The 7,333-nt window shown below is 39.2% G+C and overlaps 1 protein-coding gene across 7 annotated transcripts in view; it reads right to left on the minus strand.

Moving 5' to 3' along the window:
• TENM4 (teneurin transmembrane protein 4) overlaps positions 1–6,421 on the minus strand; it is a 1,217,405-nt gene extending 1,210,984 nt beyond the window's left edge. For 4 of the 7 annotated variants that reach the window (XM_075851385.1, XM_075851380.1, XM_075851378.1 and 1 more), the window contains exon 1: positions 6,095–6,421. The gene's annotated coding sequence lies outside the window, so the exon portion shown is untranslated. The remainder of the gene's footprint in view (positions 1–6,094) is intronic. The other 3 variants (XM_075851381.1, XM_075851384.1, XM_075851379.1) reach the window with 1 other exon arrangement.
• Positions 6,422–7,333: the final 912 nt, after the last annotated feature.

The following is a 7,333-nucleotide window of genomic DNA, read 5'->3' on the forward strand; positions in this document are numbered from 1 at the left end:
TATCGGACCCTATAGAACATAGCAGATGTAAAAAGATCCCATCCTAGCACTAATATTGTCCATTTCCCTTCCCCTTAGGCCTTCAGTCAGTAGTCCACTAGCCCTACATACTCATTGGGACTGGAATTTAGTCAACTACCTCATTGATAACAGATCGTTGACTCAACATCTTCTACAACATTGGCGGTCATCGGACATTGAGGTTCACATAAACTGACCATGGTTTTCTTATATACAGAACAGCCTCCGAAAATCAAAGATTGACCATCAAAAAATTGCATAGAATCATTTTTACAGGCAGTCAATCACCATCAGTCTGAAAACTCTCGACAAACATCATTCAACCATGAATGGCCAAGAGAATCCAACCTACTTTTCGAAGGATCTATCAAATGTCAGTGTTGGACCGATCGTATATGACGACTGATGCCATAAAAAATTGCAGATTTCTGTATGCGGTATTTAGGACAACAATGGGGACAACGCTCTTTGGTGTTCAGAAAGTATAATGACATATGGCAGTCGCTAAAAATACGCACTGGATCTAGACAAGGAAATTTATAGCATCTCACAAATTGGTGTGAAACCGCGAACACACAATAATACATTCCTATGTGTGCACTTACAGTAGTGTGATAGATGGGGTGATGAATCAATAGATATGATATAGAAAGATCGATTTTTTACCCCCTTATTTACCCCTATCTCAAAAACACAATGATTTCAGATTGCCATTTCTATAAAAAAAACGCTTAAGTCACTAGTATGTTTATGGAGTGTGGGACTGGAAAGTGTGTGAGGAAACCCATCCATTGGATAGGATAGATAGATAGATAGATAGATAGATAGATAGATAGATAGATAGATAGATAGATAGATAGATAGATAGATAGATAGATAGATAGATAGATAGATATGAGATAGATAGATAGATAGATAGATAGATAGATAGATAGATAGATAGATATGAGATAGATAGATAGATAGATAGATAGATAGATAGATAGATGGATATGAGATAGATAGATAGATATGAGATAGATAGATAGATAGATAGATAGATAGATAGATAGATAGATAGATAGATAGATAGATAGATAGATAGATAGATAGGTAGATAGATAGATAGATAGATAGATAGATAGATAGATAGATAGATAGATAGATAGATAGATAGATAGATAGATAGATAGATAGATAGATAGGATAGATAGATAGGATAGATAGAACCATTATATGGATCAGAGAATAATTAGTGCTCCGCATGGTTGGGCCTCTTATAATATAGTGTATTCGTAAATACAAATATGGAATGATAAATACACATTCTCTTCCTATAGGTTCCTCATCAGGACACTATACAGCCTATACAGCCGGGTTCTCAGAAGAAGCTTCACTATCAATCCTAACAACTAACAAAGGGAATCAATAAAATGGGGGCAGAGGGGCATATCCTGTGGACTGTATGCCTAGAAACCACCTCCAACCCATAAGTCTCCCCCCATCAAATAATAATAACCAACACTTGATTCGCTTTTAAAGTGGGTTTGACCCGGGGGGGGGGGGGGTTGGGGAGGCCACAGCTTTATTAATACAAATACATGTAAATAACAAATTTACAAAATATATTCACACTAAATGACCTTAACAGAGGTCAATAAACAACCTGTATGCCGGCCTAACCAAGGACATGTAGGTAAATCCCCTTTATCTACCGCCCGCTGTGACATAAACACCAAATACCAACATCCCAGCAAAACACCACTGTGCACATCACATCTCTCCAACCGCCACGTGTAAGACCACGTCCACCCTTGTTCCATCATCCTTCTCCTTCGTATCCATTTCTCTCTCTTTTTTTTTTTTTTTTTTTACGATTTTCCTTATATATTATTATTATTATTTTTTATATATATATATACTCTCCAAATCACCGCAAAGTGTTTTGAGGCCTCTTTCTTGTGTCATTATTATTATATTTTTTTTTTATATAGATTCCAACACCAAGGCCTACTTACATAACACATACCTAATAAAACATACATAAGGGAGGGAAAATCCTGGAAAGAGGCCGCACACCAGGTAAGACTGCCCTTATATTTCCTCTTCCTCCTCTAAGCCCACCCCTTCTCCTCCCCTACATGCCCCCTGCCTAACCTTACTCCCGCCAAATCCCAAGTAGCAGAGGGGAGGGAGACTATTAACCCCTTGCTTACCCCTATGCCGCAACAGTCCCTGGCTCAGCGGCTATTCGCCTGTGAGCCCCCATGGCCCGACAGTGGAGGAATCTCATCTGCCTCCTGCCCATGAAGACTTCTGGGCCCAGACGAGGTCCCTCCTATAAAGCAGATTACTGTTAGCTTTTGGCATTCAGTTTATTGGTCATCTAAGTCTCTAACCTTGTGACATCACCGCACCGGCCTTATGATGTCACTGGTCCTAATTAAGGGGACTAGGAATCACTTGGTTTATCTAATATGTTGGTTTGATATATTTTTTTCAGTATGTTTCTTTGCCTCTTGTTTTTACTACACAGCTTATTAGGGAATGTTCACACAGAGTATTTTGGCGCTGTTTTTGACGCAGAAACCGTGTCGGAAACAGTCGAAATCGCCTCCCATTGACTTGAATGGGAGGTGGAGGCGTTTTTTCCCCACAATTACGGGGAAAGAAGCGACATGCCCTATGTTCGGACGTTTCCGTCTCTTGACATCAATGGTATATGGCAGAGAAAGCTGCGAAAGACGCGGCAAATGTTCTGCTGGCAGGTCAAAATCTGCCTCAAAATTCATGGAGGAATTTTGAGGCAGATTTTTCTGCCTGCAAAAAACTCTGTGTGAACAGGGACTTATTTTGCCCACAAAATTGTTGAGAATAAGACTATTAGTAATAGGATAAAAAGATGTAGCAGAGCTGAATTTATCATAAAATTTTTGGTGTGGTATGGAGAATGTTCTACAGAGACAATTCTTGAAGCTCCTGGGCCCTAAGGCAAAATCTGTAACAGGACCCCACCTACCATGTGCCATTAACAATACTGGTGTCTTTTTATGTGGCAGAGGGGCCATTGAGCCCCATCAGGCAACAGGGCCCATTTGCAACTACTCCCTTTGCACCCCCAATGACAAACTCAACAATGATACATCTGTAAGTTGAGGGGCAGAGGCCCCAATGCAAGTTCTGTAACAGCCCCCCCATTACATGTCATTAATAGCACTGGTGTCCTCTTGGAGTCCATCAGGAACCAGGACCCTGGTGGGACTGTACCTTCCCCATCTACATTTATTTTAACAAAAACTAATTTATTTGGTCGTAAGAGAGCGCAAACTCAAGAGCCACGAATCCCTGCCGTCAGCTGCGTACATATTCCGTCTTGAGTCATCTAAAACGGACTCCTTGTTAGGGAGGGACTGTCTTACATCCCGATACGAAAAGCACCATGTTGAATATAGAGAAGGAAAAGCAGCTTAGTAGCGGTCCCTCCATGCTTTACCAATCTCTGCCTGCTTTATTAATCAGATTTTTTTTCTACTAATATACTTTTGGATGTACAAAGTTTATTAAAGTTGAACTTTATGGGGGAAGAGCGGACGGCAAAGATATTTCTGAACTTCTTCTCAATCATCCCATTCACATTGGCCTGAAATGGTTAATAACTGGGACCAAAACATTATATTCAGCTACATGGTCGATGAAAAAAATCATAAGTGTAGCTGTCCCTTTAATAATCTCTCCTGATCTTCATCGATCTACAGAACCTCCCTCAACCAAGTTATAAAAGCCAATCAGAATCATCCTACAACTTCGACAGTCCAGAACAACGCTACAGAGAATACAGTGGTGACTATATGTGTGTTATACAAATATTTGTAAAATTGGTACAATTCTTAAAGGGGTACACACCCATTAAACAGATGTTCCTTAAAATCTCCTGTATAGCAGGGACCCCTTGGATCTCATCTTGGGCACCGAAACGTAACATCTTAAAGCTGGAGGACCCCCCTTAACAAGTGATTTGCCCTTCAACCTGATATGACTCTCCTGAGGACACGCCTCTGCTATGCGTAGAAATAGCACACGTGTAACCAAGGTTATCCAAGGAAATTCAAAAGTCAAAATCCTATCCATGTTCCTTTAGTATATTCCATAATGCAAAGCCCGAAGGCTGGATATTAACGCTGTGCACTTAGTAAGCATTACACACCAACCACCCCGCCGAGAAAAGATTCTGCATCTCCAGCCGCTATTCCTCCCAGCAGCTGTAGGGTTCTTGGGTTTGTGAAAATGAGATACATAAATAGAAGAGAGAGCGAGGGAGAGATATCTGCAAATCCTAGATTTAGCACAACTTCAGTACAAGCCAATGATCCTTTACAATCACTATCTATAAGTGATGAGGTTGGCATTGCACGTCCCTGTTGTATCACATCTCCGTCCTATAGGTCCCTATCTCCATCACCGCCTAATAAAAGACGACGTTGTGCATTAGACCTTTTTTTTTTTTTTACTATAGGCTGCAATGATTATCCGGGTCCAAGAAAACGGGACTTAAAAAATTTCCCGCAACAGAAAAATGATAAGTGTCGGATAGGTGAAGGTGATTATGGGGTTAAAAAAGAAAACACGTTCAGATGCTACAGGCAATTTCAAGCAAAATCCTCTCATGCGGTACGTGGGGAGATGAAGAAATAAATTAATAATCAAATAGTAGTAACCATCACAGAATAGGGGTAAAAATACAATAAAAATCAGCATTATAAAATTAGGGTAAAAAAAAATATATTGTAAAAATTATACAATATAAATATATTTAAAAAAAAAGTGCAAATAATACAATAATAATCAGCATTATAGAATTAAGGTAAAAATAAAATAATAAATATTCAAAAAAAAATCATGTAAAAATAATACAATATAAGTACATCACAGAAATGTCATAATACAATAATAATCAGCATAAGGGTAAAAATAAATATCAAAAATAAATGTAAAAATATAACAAATATGATCATCGTGATAGTATAAGGTTAGCAATATACAATAATTATGAAAAAAATTCATAGTAAAAAAAGACAATAAAATCCTTATCACAGTATAAAGATTAAAAAAAGATACAATAATCATCATCGTATCAAGATAACAAAAACATCAAAATAAACGCCACGTGAATTCATCAATTAAATAAATCGGACACATACTGGACTACATAAGGTCATCCGACATATATAGCCATCATAATTAAATAAAATAACGCCCCCCCCCCCAAAAAAAAAAACACCTTATAAGACAGCGCCGCCCCCTTTTGGGTGACCTCTGACTTACTACACCTAAAATTCCTCCAATTATTTTTATACACCCGGGCCTGTAATGTTCTCCATCCCAACAACTTTTCCTTGGCACTGCGGCGGTTAAAATCTTTACAACTCAGCCCGTCCATAGGTACATAAACATATCTGCGAAAGGCATTACTAACTAGGTCCCCGTATCCTCTGCCTTTCCCACCAGCTCCCTCCCAAGCTTTTAACTCTTTCATGCATTGACTGTACCATCCTAAATTTTCCACCTGGTTCTATCTGCGCCCCATTGGGCACAACCCATGTGGGTAGGGGATCTAAAGCCACCCCTATAAAGCCACCTCAGATACGCCGGAGACATAAGAGGCAACCCATAAATTGTGTCAGTCCACAGATCTACACGGGACATTGAAAAATGACCCTACTTGTCCTTAAAGCCCAAGCCTGAAGACCCTCCAGCCTGGCGTAACCTCAAGAGCAGCGCTCCTCAACCCATAGACCATCAAGGAGAAATCATATAGGTTTGGAAATCCCATCAGGCAACGCTATAAAGGTTTTTTTTTTTAATGCCCGGCTCAGCCCTGTCTACACGTACGTCTTGTAGACTGATATGTAATATGAGTCGAGCCTCCGGTAAGTCTCGGTACAATGATGCAGTGCACTGGAAGCCGATACAGCCAGAGCGGGATCGGGGGTTGCAGAAGGAGACGAGAAGGCTGCACGCTTCCATAGGAAGATGGGATTCACTGGGATAGAAACCCAATAGGGATGGATGGGAAAGACTTGGCGCAATCGCTTACCATTGTGCAGGCTTTTCCGGGGGCTCGGACGCCGCGCTTCGCTCTCTCTCGAATCCACAACAGGACAAGTATAAAACCTTCTCTGCAGACACAGCAGTGGGGTCCTGGATCCTGTAGGATGCTGCTCAGGGTTTCCTTGCGGAGCAGCTCAGCAGCTCTCCAGCCCTGTATCCCCGGTGTATGGGATCATATGGATATTTTTAATATTCGCCTTTGCAACGTCTCCTGTTCCTGATACAGATTGTACATGTAGATGGAGGAGCGGCGCACACACAGGGACCATGAATGAGGAGAAGGGACCAATCCTGCAAATGCTCCGGCTTGACAATCACACAGGCATTGAGAGCCAGGCAGTACCACTGAGGAGGGAAGGGGGAGCCTGGGCTTTTTCTTTATCCTTCCTTCAGGCATTCGCTCGCCTTGTCTTAGTGGAAAACACCCACAGGTTGTTCCATCCTCGTCCCTGGCATTTTGTCTTTTACTATCTGCTGTATACTCTACATACATGCTGCATAGGCTGGAGCTGGCCCGGGATTATACTATCTACCTGCACAAGTGGATTTATCATATACATACAAATCCTAATCATAATAATATAATAATAACACATAATAATAATAACAACAACAAATCATAATAATAATAATAATAATAATAATAATATAATAACAACAAATAATAGTAATATTAATAATTATAAATAAATAATTAGCGTCTCAAGTGTCCTGAATTACATCACTATCTATCTATCTATCTATCTATCTATCTATCTATCTATCTATCTATCTATCTATCTATCTATCTATCTATCTATCTATCTCATATCTAGCTATCTCATATCTATCTATCTATCTATCTATCTATCTATCTATCTATCTATCTATCTATCTATCTATCTATCTATCTATCTATCTCATATCTATCTATCTATCTATCTATCTATCTATCTATCTATCTATCTATCTATCTATCTATCTATCTATCTATCTCATATCTATCTATCTATCTATCTATCTATCTATCTATCTATCTATCTATCTATCTATCTATCTCATATCTATCTATCTATCTATCTATCTATCTATCTATCTATCTATCTATCTATCTATCTATCTATCTATCTATCTATCTATCTCATATCTATCTATCTATCTCATATCTATCTATCTATCTCATATCTATCTATCTATCTATCTATCTATCTATCTATCTATCTATCTATCTATCTATCTATCTATC

This window comes from Rhinoderma darwinii, chromosome 2 (genome assembly GCF_050947455.1).
Source record: "Rhinoderma darwinii isolate aRhiDar2 chromosome 2, aRhiDar2.hap1, whole genome shotgun sequence".
NCBI lineage: Eukaryota > Metazoa > Chordata > Amphibia > Anura > Rhinodermatidae > Rhinoderma > Rhinoderma darwinii.